The sequence below is a fragment of the Myodes glareolus genome, chromosome 16 (assembly GCF_982192425.1).
Source record: "Myodes glareolus chromosome 16, mMyoGla1.1, whole genome shotgun sequence".
Taxonomy (NCBI): domain Eukaryota; kingdom Metazoa; phylum Chordata; class Mammalia; order Rodentia; family Cricetidae; genus Myodes; species Myodes glareolus.
The window spans coordinates 32591129-32611925 of NC_142041.1; the positions used below are offsets into that span (position 1 = coordinate 32591129).

At 44.2% G+C, this 20797-nt stretch overlaps 1 long non-coding RNA gene across 1 annotated transcript; it reads right to left on the reverse strand.

Annotated features, from left to right (window-relative positions):
- Positions 1-946: 946 nt before the first annotated feature.
- Positions 947-8734, reverse strand: LOC146891448 (uncharacterized). The gene is made up of 2 exons (XR_015735181.1): positions 8571-8734; positions 947-2735 (listed from the first exon to the last, which is right to left on the reverse strand). It is a non-coding gene; the product is annotated as an uncharacterized LOC146891448 (long non-coding RNA).
- Positions 8735-20797: the final 12063 nt, after the last annotated feature.

The window sequence follows — 20797 nt, forward strand, 5'->3', positions numbered from 1 at the left end:
AGTCAGTATCGTTATTTGGCCGAAAGAAAATAGTCTTCATTATCCTAATAGAATGTGAATCATTCCAGGACTTCCAAAGCACTTAAACCTGCTGTAAATTGCCTTCCTAACAAAAGAAGGTGTACACATTGAGCCTATAAAGGCTACAGGTAAGAGGGGCAGAATTATGGGCAACAGGGAAAGTTATAGAATAGGAGGAAAGTCTTTAGGAAAAAGCGATGATTGGCTATGGGTAGGTTGGACCACAAGCAAAATACCTAAATGATAATGATAGTATTTGAATTTGGGCTTTAACACACATCAAAGATTGTAAAATAGTCTGTGTCCTTTTGGCCTGTACATTATGACTAATTACCCTCCTCCCTTCCATCTGCTTCCCTTTTACAATTAAACTAGGACATGGCAGAAAGTTTTCCTTATGATTCATAAACTATTTTACTGCAGTTCCTGAGCTTCCCAGAGCTCGGAGGAAGGAAAATCACTTCCTCTGTGGGAGGACAGGGGCTTGTGTTAACACCTCAGTCTGCACACCTCTCCGGGCTTGTGCTCACTTTCTGTCTGTGCGGGGGGATTGGCAAGGCTCAGGGATCATGAAGGCCTCTTTTGTCTTCTTATCATCAATATGGTCACCAAGCATGGTGGCGCACATCTTTAATTCCAGTACTCTGGAGGCAGAGTCAGGAGGATCTCTATGAGTTGGAAGCCAGCCTGGGCTACACACGTTCCGGGATAGCCAGGGCTATATATAGATATTCTCTCTCTCTCTCTCTCTCTCTCTCTCTCTATATATATATATATATATATATATATATATATATATATATATATATGCACATATATATAGTGAATATAAACAACTCTGCTTTATTAAATAACCAGATACCTGGTTATCAACAAAGTACGAGTGACCTTAACCTGGGAACACAGATGCAAGTTACACTGGATGGCAGGTCCACCATGGAAGAGCTTTTTTATTTTTTAAGACAGGGTACACTGTGTGACTCTAGCACATCTGGAAATTGCTATAAATACCAGGCTGTCCTTGAACTCATAGAGATCCACCTGCCTCCACTTCCCAAACGCTGAGGATTAGAGGCATAGTCCACCACACCCAACAATATGGACTTTCGTAGGAACAGAACAAAAAAAAATTCACAGGCGGGGTCTTCAGATAGAGGAGATTTCTTTTGCATGATTTAGATGTTTATTCTTTTATTAGATTCATGAGTTTGGGTGCTTTGCCTGCATGTATGTCTGAGCACTCACCATGTGTGCCCAGTGTCCATGGATGATGGGAACTGAACCCAGATTTTCTGGAAGAACAGCAAGTGCTGGTAACTGCTGAGCCATCTTTCCAGGCCCGGTATATTATCATATTCTTGTGTTATCAGCAGTCTCTATCTGGACCAGGTGTTTCTGGATTCTTAGCATCATATTCCAGTAACTGAAATAAGCACACACAGACTGCAAAATAGCCAGGAAACTGTTCAAAATCAAGATGATAGAATAGATTAGAAATATGCTAACAAGAGTGACAGGGGGCCACATAATCAAGAGAACTCTCAGGGTTCCAAGTTCATGCCTGGAACTTCTTTTATGGGGTCTAAAGAAAGAAGGAGCTGTTTACTACAAGGCACAGCTGGATGGTTCTGTATTTTGATTGACAGATTTGAATGATAGAATCTTTTCATCTACTGAACATCTCTTCCCACATTGCATCTAATTTCAACCATATACACACCCAAATGTGGTAAACAGAAGATTCTCCACTATTCTTTCATAGGACACAGCTTGCCCAATTGTGCATGCAACTGAAGCTAGTTCAGGCTACATTGGTCCTCCTACCCTTGTACCCAGTTTAACTGGAGCACATTTGAATAGAAACTGTCTAGGTTTGGTGGCTGTTAAAGGGAGGAGAAATTATTCCATTGTTTGAAGAGGTCAGCTCCTGTGGGGTGTTCACATGAATCTGGGGCCTTAATTTGCTTAGTTGAGATGAGAGGGCTAAGGGCCTTTGATGCTGGGATACGTTGTAGCACAGTTTTCTATGGGTACATTGTAGCAGTTTTCTACGGATACATTGTAGCGCTTTTCTATGCTCCTTGGCAGAGTAGCCTGATTAGGGAGTTTCTCTTAATATCATTTCCCTTCATACTCAGCCCACAGTGTCCCTTCCCACCTACGCAGGACCCTTCCCCCACATCTGCAACATGTAGCTTGCAAATCTGCTGTCTAAAAGTTTGCTGTTGCTCTGTTTGCTTCTGCTGAGTCTTCTCTCTCTCTCTCTCTCTCTCTCTCTCTCTCTCTCTCTCTCTCTCTCTCTCTCTCTCTTCAGTTTGGAAGCCAGAGGGGCAAAGGAGGCATTTTCCCATTTTCCAACTGCTTTGTTCAGTGTTCTAAGTTTGAGTCTGTGATCACCTTTATAAATCCAGCATTTATTATCTTTGTTGTACCTGGTTTCTCATTGTCTGCCGTTTGCCACAGCCTTCCTTGCCCTTCCACGTTTCTCGTCTCTTTCTGAAGTTACATAGCAGATTCAGGTTGAGGTGAGTTCTGTCTGTCTGTGTCCATACGACCATCTTGAGAAGCCAGCATCAGCTCTGTAGCATTCTATAACAACCCCTCTTTCCACCACCATTGCATTCTGTCGGCCAAGGGCAGTCTAGGGGCATCTTCAGTCTGGACTCTGCTTCTTCAGAGAACTCCGAGTCACAGGCTTCAGTCTTGTCGGACACCTGGAAGAGAGAAGGGGGGAATCAACAGCTGAAAGGAACAAAGGGATAGAAAGAAAAGGGGAACTTCTACATCTAGAATGAACGAGGGATCTGGAAAAAGAGAGGAAGGGTCATTAAATTTCTGAAATGAGTTTTGGGAAAGAGTTTCCACACAGAGAGTAGAGAGAGCGATGAGGAAAACTAATTACTGAGTGTGGAATCTTCTCGAGGGGGTCTCACACCCAAATATGGAGTAGTTGGTCGTCTCCATGGCAACTATGGCAGTGTCTCAGCAATGGGCACATCTTGCCCGAAGGATAGTATTATAGTTCATAGAGTTCACAGTGGATACGACCACCAGTGCCTTTACTCCCCCAGCAGCCTGCGTAGCCTCAGCTGGCACTGTGAAAGCTAGCCAGCCCGCGGGAAACTTGCGCTCAGCTTCAGCCGGATTTTTCTATATCTTACATTCAAGGATGTAGTGCCTTCAGCCACAGAATCTTGTGCTGGTGGACAAACAAGAGAAATGACAAGTGTCTGAATTATTGGGTGACCTTTGAGTCCTCCTTGACCAAGCACTGCTGTGGAGGCATCCCACAGTTGGCACTATTTTGGGGGGGTGGGGCGGTCTGGTGGCCTTTACTTCTAGGGCTGGCATTATCTACCCTTGCAGGATAATTCTCTGTAATTTTTAAATTGGGTTGTCAGACTGTAGACTCATATTCCCTTTTGTTTTGATTAGCCTTCTCCTACCCACCCCCATCCCTCACCCTTCTCCGTGTATGAGCCTTCTCACCCCCCAGTTCTCTCTCTCTCTCTCTCTCTCTCTCTCTCTCTCTCTCTCTCTCTCTGTCTCCTATAGTAGTTGCTGTTTTCTTTGGGCCACCAATCAGCTACCAAATAAAAATGCAGAGATTTATTATTAATCATGAATTCTTGGCCTTAGCTTAGGCTCGTCCCACTAGCTCTTTTAACTTAATTTAACTTGTTTCTATTCATCTACATTTTGCCTCAGGGCTTATTACCTTTTTTTCTCAATCTGTATGTCCCACTTCCCTACTCCCTCTGTGTCTGTCTGTCTGGCCCCTGGCATCTCCCTGTTGTCTCCTTTTCTTTCTCCCTTTGGCCTAAATTTTACCTCCTACTTATTCTCCCTGCTTGAAATTCCTGCCTATACCTCCTTCCTTGCTATTGGCCATTCAACTTTTTAGTAGACCAATCAGGTGCCTTAGGTAGGCAAGTTAAAACTGCAACACATCCTTACCTAGTTAAATAAATGCAACACATCTTTGCATAGTTAAATACCCATCACTTGTCCTATGTGCTGCTACCCTCATCCCCAAACCCTTTCCAGTTTCCTGGCTTCCTGGGGTCTTCCAGAATAAACATATGAAATTGAAGAGTCACAGCTAGGATCCACATGTGAGGGAGACATGTTACATTTGTCTTTCTGGGGCTTGGTTACCTCTCTAAGTACAATGGCTCTAATGCAGCGGTTCTCAGCCTTCCTAATGTGTGACCCTTTAATACAGTTCCCCATGTTATAGTGACCCCACCCACAAAATTGTTTTCATGGCTAGTTCATAGCTGTGATTTTGCTATAATGAATCATAATGTAAATACCTGTGTTTTCCAATGGTCTTAGGTGACCTCTGTGAAAGGGTCATTTGACATCACCCCCAAAAGGGTCATGACCCACAAGCTGAGAACCAATGCTCTAACGGGTAGTTCTGCAGCCGTGGTCACAGAGACGTATGGCCTTGGGTAAATTCTGTAATTTTTAATAAAACATGAATATGGGAGAAATATTTGTAGAGAAGGGACTGGAGAGAGGGAGGAAATGGGAGAAGTGGTCAGGGTGTATGTGTGTGTGAAATAAAATAAAATTTATTAATAAAAGTGAAAGGAAAACTCCTCTCTCAAAGGTGCCTTGCGTGTCTATAGCGCTCCATATTTGTGAAAACTTTTACACCTAGCGTCATGGCAGCACAGTCTACAGGAGATAAAACACAGGAACAGCTCAACCAGCCAGTGCAGGTTAGGAGATCCATAAAATGCTGCTTATCAAAGTAATGAAATATTCAGTTTTAGGAAGGAAGGAAATTCTGTGACATGCTGCAATACAGATGGACCTAAATTAAGTAAAACAAGCCAGCCAGAAAAAGACAAATGTTGTATAGGTGCATTTATAGGAGGTACTCGGAGGAGTGGAAACCATAGATACAGAAGAGGAGGGACGGGGGCTTACGGGTGGCGGGGAGGAGGTGACGCCGATGTTGGCGGGTGTGGTTTTATGGCACAGTAAGAGTTCTGGAGACAGATGCTGATGACTCACCAATGACAGTGTTCTTAATGCTATGAGACTGTATACTTAGAGGTTGTTAAGGACCAGGCGTGGTGGTGCAGGCCTTTGACCCAAGCAGAGGCCAGAGGATCTCTGTGAGTTCCAGGCCATCCTGGTCTACATAAGGAGCGCCAGGTCAGCAGGGGCTACACAGAGAGACCTGGTCTCAAAACAAACAAACAAACAAACAAACAAACAAACAAACATTCAGAGTCAGGTGAGAAAGCTCAGGGTAAATGCACGGCACAACCTGAAACTTTACCCAACACCAAATACGCTGGCATGTTAACCTCAGGTGACTCTGCCTCCAGAATTGTGAGCTTCAGACTTCTATTGTTTTTAAGTTACCTAGTCTAAGGTACTTTGTTACGATTAGACTCAGAAGGGGAATGTTGGCCTTGCTGAGAAGAAACAAAGCAAGATGTACAGAATAGAAGGAACTACAGGCCCGAAATATATCAGGCATCTGGAGACCAGAGAGACAGTTCGGGAGCTTGAAGGGCGCCCTGGATTTCCACTTGCAAGTGACTTCTGCAGAAAACAGCTGTCGTTACCCCAAGAGCCCCTACATTTTCCTGTCCTTTAGGATATAGCCTATGTGTAGAGAGCAAAGCCAAAGTCCCTTAGGGACAACCTTGAAACACACTGATTTGGAGTCATGATTCAGGCAGAGAGCAAGGCTTCTTCCAACCATGTTGCCTGGCTGGGTTCTTCCCTAAATGCATCTCCAATGAAGATGACGTTTCCCAACTCCCTCTCACCTTCCAGACACTCACACAGCTTATGAATCTTTTTTAAAGGCTATTATTGAAGTTATAATATTGAGGAAAAAATGTCAAATTCAGGTTTACTTAGACGGATTCTCCATGTTCTTGACCCTCTCTGAGATCTGTTCATTAGTTCCTTGGACTTGGGATTGGACTTGTTACAGGGTCAGTTACCCAGTGGTAAGAATTCATATAACTGTCATAAGGTTACTAGGAATCTTCATATGTGGCATCAGGAAGTGGCCCTAGTCTTTAGAGAAATGGATGTTGGACTGTATTGCTTCATGATGCCCCATTCTGCACATATCCTCTTCTCTCTGGGGCGAGTGCTAGCTGCAAAGGCCCTCTTCCCCCACCCCGAGTCACCCCTCCCTGTCCTTTTCCTCTCTTCCCCTCCCCATCCTTTTTCCTCCCCCAACTCTCTTGATCCTATATCTTAGGCCTGCAGTGCTCTGCACACGCTCTTTAGGGAGAGAGCTTCCCTCTGTCAGAAATCTTGGAAGAGTATTTAGGAGTAACCAATGGTAAACATTTCAGAGGACCACTCCCAAACTGTGTCTCGTCTCAAGCTCCTTCAGTTTCAGTGAAAGAAATGTGGACCGGTGAGCACCGCAGTCACGAGGGCAGCTGGGAGCCCACACAGGACATGGTTTCTTCCAGACACTGAGGACTTAAGCCTCAGCCTGTAGCAAGCCCCCAAAGCACTCTGCGAGATGACCAGCAATTTCTCTTCTCCATTATATATGGAAATGCTCATTTCACTTGCAAAAGAGAAGACAAAAATGTCATTTTTATGATTATAATGTTATAACAGAAATGTAGGAGTGTGAAATTTATAACGTTATAGACAAATTTAGTATGAAATGCAAATATGACAGTAGAGCGGTCTGGGTATCCAGATCTCGGCCGAAACTGTTACGGGGTCCCTACCCAGCTGGTGCAGCTCACAAAAGAGCCCGGGGTAAGGAGGAGAGTGGAAAGAGGGTGCTAACTGCAGGGCGCCCGGGTAATGAGTGCCTCTGAAATCTCCCTCCCCTCCCCTCAGGAGACTCACAGATGTTAATAGCCACAGTTGTGAGCGCTCCCTGTACTATGTCACAATGGTTAGCAGTGCTACCTGGGGTAATACAGACTGCTGCGTATAGTGAGTGTGACGGCTTGGAAACGCTTGGGAACCCCCACACCGGACCACTTCATCCTCTGCTCAGAACCCTTCAAAGATCCCAGTGCCGAGAGAACAAACTGCTTAGCGTGCATGCTTTTCTCAGCTCTTTACTTCACTGGTTTTCCACAAGTATTGACTGGATAATAGGCCCTGAGCTAGATGCTGGTGATAAAATAGTCACATACACAGTCACACGCAGTCACAGTCACAGAGTCACACACACAGTCACACACACAGTCACACACAGAGTCACACACAGTCAAACACACACAGTCACATACACACAGTCAAACACACAGTCACACATATACAGTCAAACACACACAGTCACACACACAGTCACACACAGAGTCACACACAATTACTCACACACAGTCACCCACACACCCAGTCACACACACAGTCACACACATAGTCGTCACTCACACATACAGTTTGGAAGGTTGTAATAGAAATCTTCAGATAGAGAGGATGCTGACCTGAGCCCCTGTTCTAGGTTGGTCTCTGCTGCTGTAGTAAGACGCTTACAAAAACCAACCTGCAGAGGCCACAGAGAAACACTATTGCTGGCTGGCCCTGTCTTTTGCTCAGCTTGCCTTCTTACGCAATTGAGGAATACCTGCCCATGGGGTGCTGGGTCCTCCCACACCAATGCTAATCAAGAAAAATGCCCTACAGACATGACCACAGGCCAGTCTGATGAAAGTCACTCCTCAGTTGCAACTCCCTCTTCTTAAGAGACTCCACAAAGTCCTGGGCTTGTAGGCAGGCACACATGAACACAAAACCAGCTTGGTCTTCCAGTGTGTGCTGGGGATGCTAATCGGTTCCTCAGCTTGCACGGGAAGTGCTTTACCCACTGAGTCATCACCCAGTACCACATTTTCAAGATTTATGTTTATTTTATGTGTATGGTTATTTGTCAGCATATATATATGTATACCATGTGCCTACCTGGTGCCCTTGGAGGCCAGAAGAGGACATCACGTTTCCTGAAAGTGGAGTTACTGACCATTCTGTAGTCAGAGACTGTGCCTTCATTTCCCCACTGCCCAGACCCGAATAATCACACAGAAACTATATTAAATACAACACTCCTTGGTCAACAGCTTTGGCATATTCCTAGCTAGCTCTTACATTTTAATTAACGCATGTCTATTAATCTGTGTATCGCCACAAGACTGTAGCTAACCGGTAAGGTTCTGCTGTCTTTCTTCTTCCGCAGCTCCATGGTGTCTCCTTGACTCCACCTTCTTTCCTCCTCTATCTCTGCTTGGATTTCCCGCCTTGCTATATTCTGCCTTGCCATAGACCAATACAGTTTCTTTATTAACCAACGGTAATAAAACATGTTCACAGCATACAGAGGGACACCCCATGTTGTAACATGAGTGGGCCTGCTTGTTGGGGCTTTTGTCCTGCCTAGTTTCCCCAGCTGTTTAGTCCCAAAGTGAAATCACACAAGAGATCTCTGTAAGTTATAATGCTGATTGGCCCATTAGCTCTAGCCTCTTACTGGCTAACTCTCACATCTTGATTAACCCATTTTTCTGATCTATGTTAGCCATGTGGCTCAGTACCTTTTCCAGTGGGGCAGCTCACATCCTGCTGCTTCGGTGATCTGGGCAGGAGTGGAAGGAATCAACTTCCTCCTCCCCAGAATTCTCCTGCTCTCCTTGCATCATTTCCACTTCCTGTCTGGTTTTCCCACCTACACATCCTGCCTGGCCAATCAGCATTTATTTAAAACATGATTGACAGAATACAGACAATTCTCTCACATCACCACGTCACCATTGCGAGCTGAGGTGCTGGGACTCAAGCCTGGGTCCTCTGCACGTACAGGAAATGTGGAGCCAGCAGACCTCATTTGATCTGATGCAAATCTTCCCTTTAGTTGCTTTATTTATTGCATATTCTCCCAAGGCTGTGTTTATGGTTAAATTGAAGTCTCACAGTTTTCTTTTTTTTGATGTTCCTCTTTAATGGCTTGTTTTGCATTTAGTGAAAAATCCTAGTACAATTTTGATTTTTTTGTGTGTTTTTTCTCTTATGGGTATTTGCTTAGTGGTTGCTCTCATAATACATCTTTTATCAGAATCACCGTCAGATACGCTGATTATACAGAAAATGGACTCCTGAAAGTTTCTATTCCCCCCCTTCTCAGTGACTCCTCAAAGTATGAGTCTCCTTCTTTCTCCTCCTCCTCTCCTCCTCTCTCCCCCTTCTCTTGCTTCTCCTCCTTCTCTTCCCACCCACCTCCTTGGGATTGAGTCCAAGGCCTAGTGCAAGCTCAGCAGGTGTTCTGCCGCTGAGAAACACCCCATCCACCCAGGGACTGTGCTCCACAGCTTCAGCAGGACTTAAGCTACTTAACAAGGTTACACGAGCCCCCAGGGGACTCCTGAGTGGCTTTGTGGTTTCCCATTTGAAATGTTACAAACTTGTGTGTGGTGTATAATTTGAAATTCTCATCTTAATTGAGAATTGGCACAGACCCAGGAAGCTCATGCATTGTTTCTCTGTCCCTGACCTGTAATATGCAATGCCCAGGAGCACAGAATTCTGGTGAACCGTGGGTGGGACCTGAAGTGAGAATAAGATAACTGTGATGGGGAGGCCACACCTTCCGCAGTGTGCAGGAGGTGCACACTGATCAGGACGAAGGATACAAATGAGGATGTATTGGTATGAGGATTTCTACTGTTCTGGTAAGAATGAAGGACTTCTCTCTGTACCAGTGAACTAGGATATATGAATTATGAACTGTCAGTGAGGACGCAAAGTTTAAATTATCTGATATTGGTGCTTAAGACCGACAGCACACAGCATAAATATGAACAGTTAAAATCCATGCATATTGTTTATCCTTGAGATTTAGAACATTAGAGATAAAAAGGGTAAATTTCAGCTGGGCAGTGGTGGCACACGACTTTAATCCCAGCACTTGGGAGGCAGAAGCAGGCGGATCCCTGTGAGTTTGAGGCCAGCCTGGTCTACACAGTGAGTTCCAGGACAGCTAGGGCTGTTATGCAGAAACCCCATCTCGGGAAAGAGTAAGATTTTCTAATTACTACCTTTATTATTCCCTGCTTTTAAAACAAGGGACCTGTTTTAGTTAGGGCTTCTATTGCTGAGATGAAACACCATGACCAAAAGCAAGCTGGGGAGGAGAAGGTCTGTGGCTTACACTGCCACATCATAGTCCATCATAGAAGGAAGCCAGGCTAGGAACTCAGACTGGGCAGGAACCTGGAGGCAGGAGCTGATGCAGAGGGCGTGGACGGGTGCTGCTTACTGGTTTGCTCCTCATGGTTTGCTCAGCCTGCTTTTTTATAGAACCCAGGACCCCCAGCCCAGGGAAGGCACTACAGGCTTGCCTGCAGCCTTATGAATGTATTTTTCTAAACTGAGATTTCCATCTCTCAAATGACTCTAGCCTGTGTCAAATTGACACAAAGATGCTCAAATATTAAAAAGAGGAAGAAAATCCCTGTTCTCGGAACCTGGGGTGTCTGTTGGTATTTTATGAGCAAAAGACACAGCAAAGCTGCTGTGAATGCTTCTGTGAGGGGCTGTCAGAGGCACGACTGTCCGGGTGTCTTTACAAGGCTATGTGACCCACAGCACCTAGGAACTGGGAGCTGTGAACAGCTTCCTGGAGAGATCTGAAGGTGATAATTGTGGCACTGCAGCCTGACGGTGGGAACGGTCTGACTTCCACACGTTCCCTAGAGGCAAATACGCAAGGGTCCTTTACTGTGCTGTGGACACCCGGAGTCCACAGAGACGTCTCATAGGCCAGGGATGACAGAGCCCACAATGGGCTGAGCCCTCCCCTATCAAGCTCCCACAGGCTTGCCTACAGCCAGATCTTGTGGAGGCATTTTCTCATTAAGGTTCCCTTCTCTCTGGTAACTCTGTCATCAAGTTGACATAAAACCAGTCAGGACAGAGGCCTTCTTCCAAGAAATGCATGTTGGAGTCCTTTGCCCACTTGTCTGTTTTGTTACCTGTCTGGACTAGATAGTCTATGTCAACTTGACCCAAGAATCGATGAAGGCAGGCCGTCCTCTAGGCTTGACCCCTGCACAGGACCATCCAACACCGCTGCTGTGCTTCTGGGTGAACTTGGAAGCTACTCCAAATCTTTTGTTTACAAAATCAATGGATGGGACCAGACCCTGAGTTGGCCATAAGCGTCCTGAAAACAAAGAAGAACTTGATGATTGGAAAGCGCACAGGTGTCAGTCTAAGGCTGAGATTGCATGCTGGCCCCAACCTCTGGCAGGGGTCGGAATAACCTTTATCTAGACTAACTTCAGAGGCACGAGAGTAAAAGGAGTCCCTTCTTATAGGGAAGCCTCATCAAGGCTGTCTGGCCATCGGTACTGCAGAGGAGAGCTGTGTGAGGACCTGAGTGGGAGCCCCAGAACCCACACATTAAAAAGCAGGGAGTGGTGGCAAATACTTGAAATCTCAGTGCTAGACAGGCAAAAATAGGCAGACATTTGGGCTCACCAGGCAACCAGCCCAGTTGGTGAGCTCAAGGCCAATAAGAGACGCTGTCTCATAGAAGCAAGATGGACAGCATTTTTAAAATAACTGACAAAGTTGTCCTCTGGCCTCCATAAGCACACACACCCGTGTGTACTTGCACAAACATGTACCTGTAGGCACATACAAACACACACCCATGTATACTTGCACACACATTCACCTGTAGACACACACACACACACAATTGTACTTACACACACATGTACCTATAGGCACATACACACACCAATGTGTACTTGCATACATGTGCACCTATAAGCAGATACACACACACACACCCATGTATACTTGTACATATGTGCACCTGTAGGCACAAACACAAAGATACCCATGTGTACTTGCACACACGTGTACATGCAGGCACATGCACACATGTGTATTTGCACACATGTGCACCTATAGGCGCATACACACCCATGTGTACTTGCACACAAATGCATTTATAGGTACATACTCACAGCCACGTGTACTTGCACGAACATGCACCTGTAGGCACACACCCACTTCAGAGAGGTCTCGAAAGCCTGAAAGAGATCTCTGTTAGAGATTTGGGATTTGAGAGATTGGAAGTACTTCCATCCTGTAAGAAACCTGTAAGACACCTGGAGTCATCACGCCAGAGAAACAGGGTGAAGAACTAAAAAACTCAAACTTGTTGGAGAAAACTGAGGCCACCTATAGGCCCTCCTGTCAGCCATAGCTCGGGCCTCAGTGGGGCATGCCCCCAAAATATTCGTGTTGGCCAGTTTAACCTCTTAAGCTTGTGCTCCAGAACCTTGAGCTAAGCATGGCCAAAATGTGTCAGTTACTCTTCTTTCTTGAATTGTCCTGGTTGGGTTTGGTGTTGTTTTGTTTTTATCAACTTGACACAAGCAAAATTCTCTGAAAGAGGGAACTACAACCGAAAAAAAAATGCCTCCGTGGACCGGCCTGTAGGCAACCTGTGGGGCATTTCCTTAATTAGTTACTGAAGTGGGAGGGCCCCTCCCCTTGTGGTTGGTGCTATCACTGGGCTGGGGGTCCTGGGTGCTATAAGAAAACAGGCTGAGCAAGCCATGGGGAGCAGGGCAGTAGGCAGCACCCCTCCATGGCCTCTGTAACAGCTCCTGCCTCCAGGCTCCTGGCCTGTTTTAGTTCCTGACCTGATTTCCACCAGTGTTGGACTGCTACCTGGAAGTGTGAGACAAAAAGGGTTGCTTTGGTTGGATCTTTATCTCAGCAGTAGGAACCCTAGCAAAGACAATGACCTTAAACTGTAACTACTCGGGAGCATGATCCATAACTGAGCATGCTTAGGAACGTGTCCATTCCTAATGTGCTGTCTTAGGTGACTACGGAAAGGCCTCATGCTTTGTTTGCGAAGGCCACCACTTTGGGAATTACTCTAGTGCTTTCCCTTCCCTGCTGCAAGTAATAGATCTTTCCCCACCTGTCTTAGTCAGTGTTCTGTGGCCCTGAAGAGACACCATGACCACAGTAACTCCTATAAGGAAAGCATTTAACTGGGACTTACTTACACTTTCAGAAGTTTAGTTCATTATCATGACTGGGAGCATGGTGGTACACAAACAGACATGGTGCTGGAGAAGTAGCTGAGAGTTCTACCTCTGGATCTGTGGCAGCAGGAAGAGGGAGGGACACTGGGCCTGGCTTGGGCTTTTGAAACCTCAAAGCCCACCCCCAGTGACACACTTTCTCCAACAAGGCCACACCTCTTGATCCTTCTCAAATAGTGCCACTTTCTGAGGACTAAGCATTTAAAACATGAGCCTGTGGGGGCAGGGCATTCTTATTCAAACTACCACACTACTCTTTAAAAAAATAGTGATTTTAAAAATGTAGTCCAATGTATCTGTCTTCCTTTATGATTATTGCTTATTATGACTCTTCAAGGAATTTTTTCTACCCTCAAGAATTTCCTAATGAAAGGGTTGGCGATGTGACTCAGTGGAAGAATGGAAGAATGTTTGCCTGGTATGCACAATCCCTTGGTTGGATATGCAGCACTATTTTTTAAAAGTCCTAAAGAAGACATTCTATGTTATAGTCCAGAAGCTTTAGGATTTGTTGTGGCCTTCCTAAAACCATGGGATAGTCCATTTCCTGTTGTTATAACAGAATGTCACAGGTGACATAACTTATGAAGAAAACTTTATAAAGAAAGCATCTATTCCCTCAAAGTTCTGAGCATGGCAGTGACAACACCTGGCATCTGTGCAGGCCATGGTGACACAAAGCAAGCTAAGCGCAAAGAGCTTGACTGTGTAACAAAATACTCAAGAAACAACTTATTAACTCACTGACATTAATCCATGAGGATACTAACCCAATTCATCTTTTATTTATTTTGAGACTAACTACAACACGTATGTATACACACACACATACAGACACACACAATTACAACATTTCTCCCTTCCCTGTCCTTCCTCCAAGCCTTCCCATATAGCCCTCCTTGTTCTTCTTCAAATTCATGGTCTCTTTTTTCATCATCATTACATATATATATATACATATATATTTATATGCAATATATATATATATGATATATATATATTCTTAAATACAATTTGATCACCAATGGACATGCCAAAGTGGGAGGGAAAAGTCCACAGGGCCTCAACCCTACACAAAGAAAAATAGGCAACTGAGAAAATCCAGGAGTGTGAGAGGCTTTCTTCCCCAGGAAATATCACATGGATTGGCTGTCCAGATCCAAACGGTCACCTTCTAATACCTCATATGCTTCTCTTCCTCCCCCACTTCCTTCTTTTTCCCTTTTGTTTTGTGATCCCATCTCTTAATAGGACCCATCTCATCATAGAAACTATATTTCAACGTGCATTTTGGTGGAATTATTCAAACCATAGGAGAGCCCTATCCAAAATGAGTCAAAACACACCTAAGCAACTCTGATTCAGTATGGAGTGTTTTTTTTCTGTTCTTTTCTCTCAAGGTCACAGTTTTACATGGTTAGACTTGTGGTGTTCAATTAATTTCACATGTTGCCCCCCACAACCTTATTCCAATTCACGTTTTTACCTAGTGCCTTAAGTCAGGGTCTCTGTTGCTGCGGTAAAACACCATGACCAAGAGAAACCTGACAAAAGATGGTTTATTTCATCTTGTGGCTTGTAGTCTGTCATCCAAGGAAGCTGGGGCAAGAATGCAAGGCAGGAACCTGGAAGCAGGAACTGATGCAGAAGCCATAGAGAAGGGCTGCTTATTTGGTCCCCGGCTTCTCAGCCTACTTTCATAAACACCCCAGGACCACTCCCTTGCCCAGGGGTGGCACCACCCATAACAGGTTGGGCCCATCAACATCAATCACTAATTAAGAACATGCACTGCATCCTTGCCTGCAGACAAGTCTTATGGAGGCATTTTCCCAATTGAGAGCTCTTCCTGAATGACTTTAGCTTGTGTTACATTGACAATAAACTAGGCATGACATTAGCTTACTATAAATATCATTTCCCCCTAAAAGCTATGACATTCTTAGACCTGCAGTTACTTTGTACACGTCTATGAACTAGTTACCTGCACATGAAGGTGGCAGATGACAGGAAGACAGAGCTGTCCCCTCTACTGCTCCTAGTGTGTGGCTCACAGTTTTGGCCAATGAAGCTTTCCATGCAAGAAACCAGGCATGGGGAAGTAGAAAGGGGGTGCATGGCCAGAATCGACGATTCCCCCAGTCAAGAGCCCATATTCAGCCCATTTCAGCCCCTTCCTGAGCTCTCCTGGGCCGTGGGGATGGTCTACCAGTTAGCTCTGCTCACACCTCCTTCTCTAGGTGTTCAGGTCACCCCTGGAACTCTGTTAGCACCCATGTCAGCAGTGATGTCAGCTTCTGCCCCAGGCTGAGGAGGAGACGGCTCCCTCCTCTCTCCGTGCTAATGGATTCCCATCAAGTTGTAACTAACCCCGAGATTCCTGTGAACACCTGTCTGGCTAGCGCAGTAAGTGATTAATGAGTTTGTCATGGATCCGGATAAAAACAAACCTTCCAAAGTCATGACAAATGTCCCTCCTCCACCTACTGGAAGCGTCCCTAGGCCAAAGATTACCTAATCTTGGCAAGATCTGTTCTTTTTTTTCCCCCTCTAGTGAATTGTGTGTGTGTGTGTGTGTGTGTGTGTGTGAGAGAGAGAGAGAGAGAGAGAGAGAGAGAGAGAGAGAGAGAGAGAGAGAGAGTGTGAGAGCTTTTCAAGAGTGGTTCTCTCCTAATACATGGGTCCTGGCAGTCCAGGTTCGTCAGACTTGGTAACTACCTTAACTGCTGATTTGTCTCACCAACCTCCAAATCTGTTTTTTTTTTAAAAAGCACGTATGTGTGTTTTCCCTGCATGTATGCATGTGCACTACCTGCTTTCTTCAGAACCCAGCTGTGCTGCGTTTTCAACAGCTTCCTTACTATCTCCCCCAGCTGAGGGACAATTCACCTCAGGGACTCTAGCTCAGGATGAGGCATCTCTTCCTCTCTTCCTCACAGTGTCCTGCTTCCTTCTTCCCTCTGTGGTGGGTACTTGACAGAAGCAGCTCTTGGAGGAAGAGTTTGTGAGCAGGGAGAATGCAGGGAAGCCATGGCAGCCAGAGTGGCTTGCTCTTGCAAGGGCAGGAGCATAGATGGCTAGTTATACCACATAACCCATCAGAAAGTACAAACACTGGGCCCAGAAGCAGGACTCGGTTAGAGTCTATACAGCCTGCCTTCCTGTGACCTGCTTCTTCCACCTCCCAAAAGGTTCCATAACCTCCAAAAATAGTGCCATCAGCTGGATACTAAGTGTTCAAAGACATGAGCCCATGGGGAACATTTTACATTAAATTATAACATTCCGCTACTGGCCCTCATAGGCTCATGATCCTCTCATAGTGCAAAAATACATTCATTCTAACTTCAAAAGTACCCAGAGTCTTACCAATGTCAGTACTGTTGAAAATAACAAAGTCTCTTATAAAACTCAAAGCCATCTCTTAACTGTGCTGCCTGTCAAATCTAAAAATAAGTTGAATACTTTCTACCTCCAATGGCACAGAGTAAATGACCCATTCCAAAGGTGAGAAATGGAGGCATTTAGCAAGGAAAGAACAAAGCAAAACTGAAGCCCAGCAGGACAAACATGAGTCCCTTCATGTCAGGCATCTGGGACTTATTGTGGCATCCTATGGGCTACAGAGGGACCTACTCTTCAGCACTGCCTCTCTCTGGGGCTGGCTCCACTTGGTGCCTGAAGTTTTCCTCATCAGACATCCCACAACGCTAGAATCACCAACAACCTGGAGTCTCCATTGCAACTCAGATGCCTTCACAGCTTCATACACAGCCCATTCATGAGTTCCATAGAAGGCGCGCAATCCTGCTACCCATTGCTTGACTTTAGCATCTTCTGCTCTGGAGAAAGAGAGAGACAGAGAGAGACAGAGAAAGAGAGAGAGAGAGAGAGAGAGAGAGAGAGAGAGAGAGAGAGAGAGAGGTATAGGCAACCAGGCAGTATAGGTGGGGCAACCAGAACCAGAACAGGAGAAATCTGGGAAGAGGAAAGGCTGAGTCTGCAGTTGTCACCCAAACCAAGAGGAAGCAAGATGAGAATGCCTCACTGATAAAAGGTACCAAGCCACATGGCTAACACAGACAAGAATTATGGATCACTTTAAGATGTAAGAGTTAATAAGAAGCCTGAGCTAACAGGCCAACCAGTTTATAATTATTGTAAACCTCTGTGTATTTCTTTGGGACTGAATGGCTGCAGGACTGGGTGGGACAGAGGTGCACCAATGTGGGTAACTATATCCACATAAAAACCTGAGAGAGCTTGAAAAGGAATCCTAGTCACAAAAAAAAAAACAAAAACCCAAAAACAAAAAGCGGAGTTTAATGCAGCTTCTTGCTCTGTTTGCTGGTGGCTTCTTTAAGAGAGGTCTTCCTGATTCAGCCAGCACAAACTCTGGCTCTTTCAGGAGGCTGAGCATTTAAATGGGGTTTGTGGACAGTGTGCTGCAAGTTACTTGGTGGCAGCATGGGCCATCTGGTTATCAGAGTTGAGGTGATGAGGACGGCTTCCACTGGACAGTCTCAGAGGCAGTGAACGGACCTCCACCATGCTGGTCTGGGCAGAGCCAAAAGGCAAAATAGCCTTAGTACTGGTCAAGCTGCTTTAGCATTTTAAGAAGCGGTCCTGGTCAGAAAAAAAAAATTACAGATACACGATAGGACAGATTCAGACTTAAAAGACCTCTAAACGAGACACAGTGTGTTTACAAAATGTAAGTAGGCTTGGGAGAGAGAAGAAAAAGAGTAAAGAGACAGTAAATGTAATATAAAAGAGTACAGACAGTCATAGATTAAAGGAGTAAAGATAATAAAATGAATATTAAACTTGTAGAGAAAATAATAGAATAAGAAAAAGAAGCTACATAAAGAAAATATATGCTTAGAGTCTGGGTTATGTTTATTATGTGTTTCCTTTGCGTTTTTGGTTGTGAAGGAGCTAAGCACAGAGAAATATTTCATTGTATGGGCTACTAAACTAAACCAACCTATATATTTTAAAGATATCTTGATTCCAAAATTTGGGTCTAATGATTTGTTGCTTTGGAAGAGAGGTTCTCCTTTTGTTTCCACAGAAGATGAAAACCTATGGATTTCTTCCAGACTAAGTGGTTTGATGAATCAAGAACTGCCGAAAGGTCACTGTGAACACCCCCAAAAATTACTTCACCCAACAAAAAGCAGGAAGCAGTTTGGAGAGAACAATACCCAAATTCCCATATATTGTTCATAAATGTTTGTCTACATTTAAAGAGGGATATGCTATAGAGATTTGTATTGGTATGGATCTTGGTCTATTGATACAAATTTTAGGTCAATCTTGTTATATGTATATTTCTGCTCTTGATTAAGGTATTATGATTGTGCTGTTCATTTAAAAATGTAATACATAATTAAGGAAAACAGGTTAATAGATAGTCTTCTAAAATATTCAAGCTTATAGTCATGTTAGGTTTTCTAGATATTTAGAGATATATTTCAGTTAGATAGGTATTCTTCAGATCTTTCAAAGACTACAGAATATGACATTTAAAATGTTTGAAGAACTTAGACTTTTCATGGCAATGAGACACATCTGCTCCTGTCAATACTAATAACTTCAAGAGGAAGATGGGCAGTGAAGAGACTCCTTATGGAGTTTGCTAGCCATTTGGGCAAGAAACTGTTCTTGCCTGGACTGCTTGATGTCATTCTGTATGAACTGGACATGTGGGACCCACAGAAAAATGACTGCTGAACTTGCATAAAGGTGAGACAGTCCTTCAGGGTTCCTGCTTCATGAGAGTCTGCTAGACATTCTGCAGAACACAGAAGAAAATAACTGACAAACTGTCAATATAGGCAAAACTGTCTTTGAAATTTCCTGCTTCATGGAAAAAATCTTCCATATACTACAGGACAGCAGGCTGAAGATGGGTGCCCGCAATGTTACAGAAGAATTTTGGGTGACTGTCCAGGCAGCAAGACGTCTCTGTCATTTCTAGAGTTTTGGAAGTTGCCTACAATGAACTTCCTGTTTACTTGGGTAATATTATAGCCTTCTGGAGTTGAAGAATAGATATAGTTATAGTTTTCCTTAGTTATGATAAAAGACAAAGTAGATATAAATGTTGTAACTGTAATTCTTGCTTGATTCCTGTTTTGTTATATGTAATTTTACTATGTAAAGTTAAAACCTTCCTTTTATTTAAACAGAAAGGAGGAAATGGTGTGGGAAGTCCTTCAACATATCTATTGCTTTTATTGTTATTGCTTAATGAATAAAGAAACTGCTTTGAACTATAGTAGGGCAGAACTGAATGCTGGGAGAAAGAAGGCCGATTAGGGAGACACCATGTAGTAGCCATGGGGGACAGATGAGCTGGAACCTTGCCGGTAAGCCACAGCTATGTGGCAATACACAGATAAAAAAAAATGAGTTAAATTAAGATGTAAGAGCTAGCCAATAAGAAGATAAAGCTAATAGGCCAAGCAGTGACTTAATTAATAGTTTCTGTGTGGTTATTTTGAGTCTGAGTGGCCGGGAATAAGCAAGCAGGCTCCTACAACAGACTGGGTCTGGTGTGAGCTTCTGAAATCTCCAAGTCCATCCCCAGTGACAAGCTTCTTTTAACCAGGACACACCTACTCCAACAAAGCCATACCTCCTAATCCTTCTAATCCTTCCCAAACAATAGTTCTACTTCATGGTAATTAAGCATTCAAATACAAAAGCCTATGGGGACATTTTTATTCCAACCACCACAACTGGGGTCCCCCTCTTTTTCTGACCAGGCTGTACATTTTTCTTACCTTTCTGCTTTCTCTCATCAGAATTCTGGCTAAGAGTAAGCAATGTTGCAACACAACAAGGATGCTATGCTGTCTTGAAATTTCCTCTGTCAAACAAATTAGTCCATTATTTTTGAATTCAGCCTCAAACTTTCAAGACATAGGTTTAATATAACCTTAAGCTTTTCCAGAATGTGAAGTACAGTTGATAAAAATTTAGGGTCAGAAATTGAGGTTCAACCTGAAGATCTGAAAAGCAAAACATCTAGCCACTGACTCTTACCTCGACCTCAGTGTGAAAATGGTGATCCTGCCTCCAGGAGTCTCAGAATGAGACTGTCTGTCTGAGAGCCTCCCCTGCTCCCTGCCATACCATTTTATATTCCTCCCTAGGGCTGGGATTAAAGACGTGCACCGCTGGGATTAAAGGTACATGCCATTGTGGCTACTAGGATTAAAGGTGTGTGTTATTGTGGCTACTGAGATTAAAGATGTGTGTTACCATAATCTGGTCTGTAAGGCTGACTAGTCAGATTGTTTTAGTCTCAGATCTTCGGGCAGTCTTTATTTATTAAAATACAATTGAAATGCCATCACAAGAATGTATCATGGATGACATCTAGTCCGGTTCTCAATAGAGCCCCTGTTCTCTGAAACCTCAACAGCATGGCCTCCACTACCCATGTTCCTAGCAGCATCTTGGTTTTCTGTTCTCCAGCTGAATGCCCATCAATACAGCATCATAAAGCTTCTCTAGCCTACAGCTCCAAACTCTCCCACATTCTTCCCACAAACCGACTACAAAGCCTAAAAACCGCATAACCAAGCTTATTATTTATGCTTCCTATGTGTCTTGGTCACTGATCTACTGCTGTGATGAAACACCATGACCAAGGTAATTTACAGAAGGAAACATTTAAC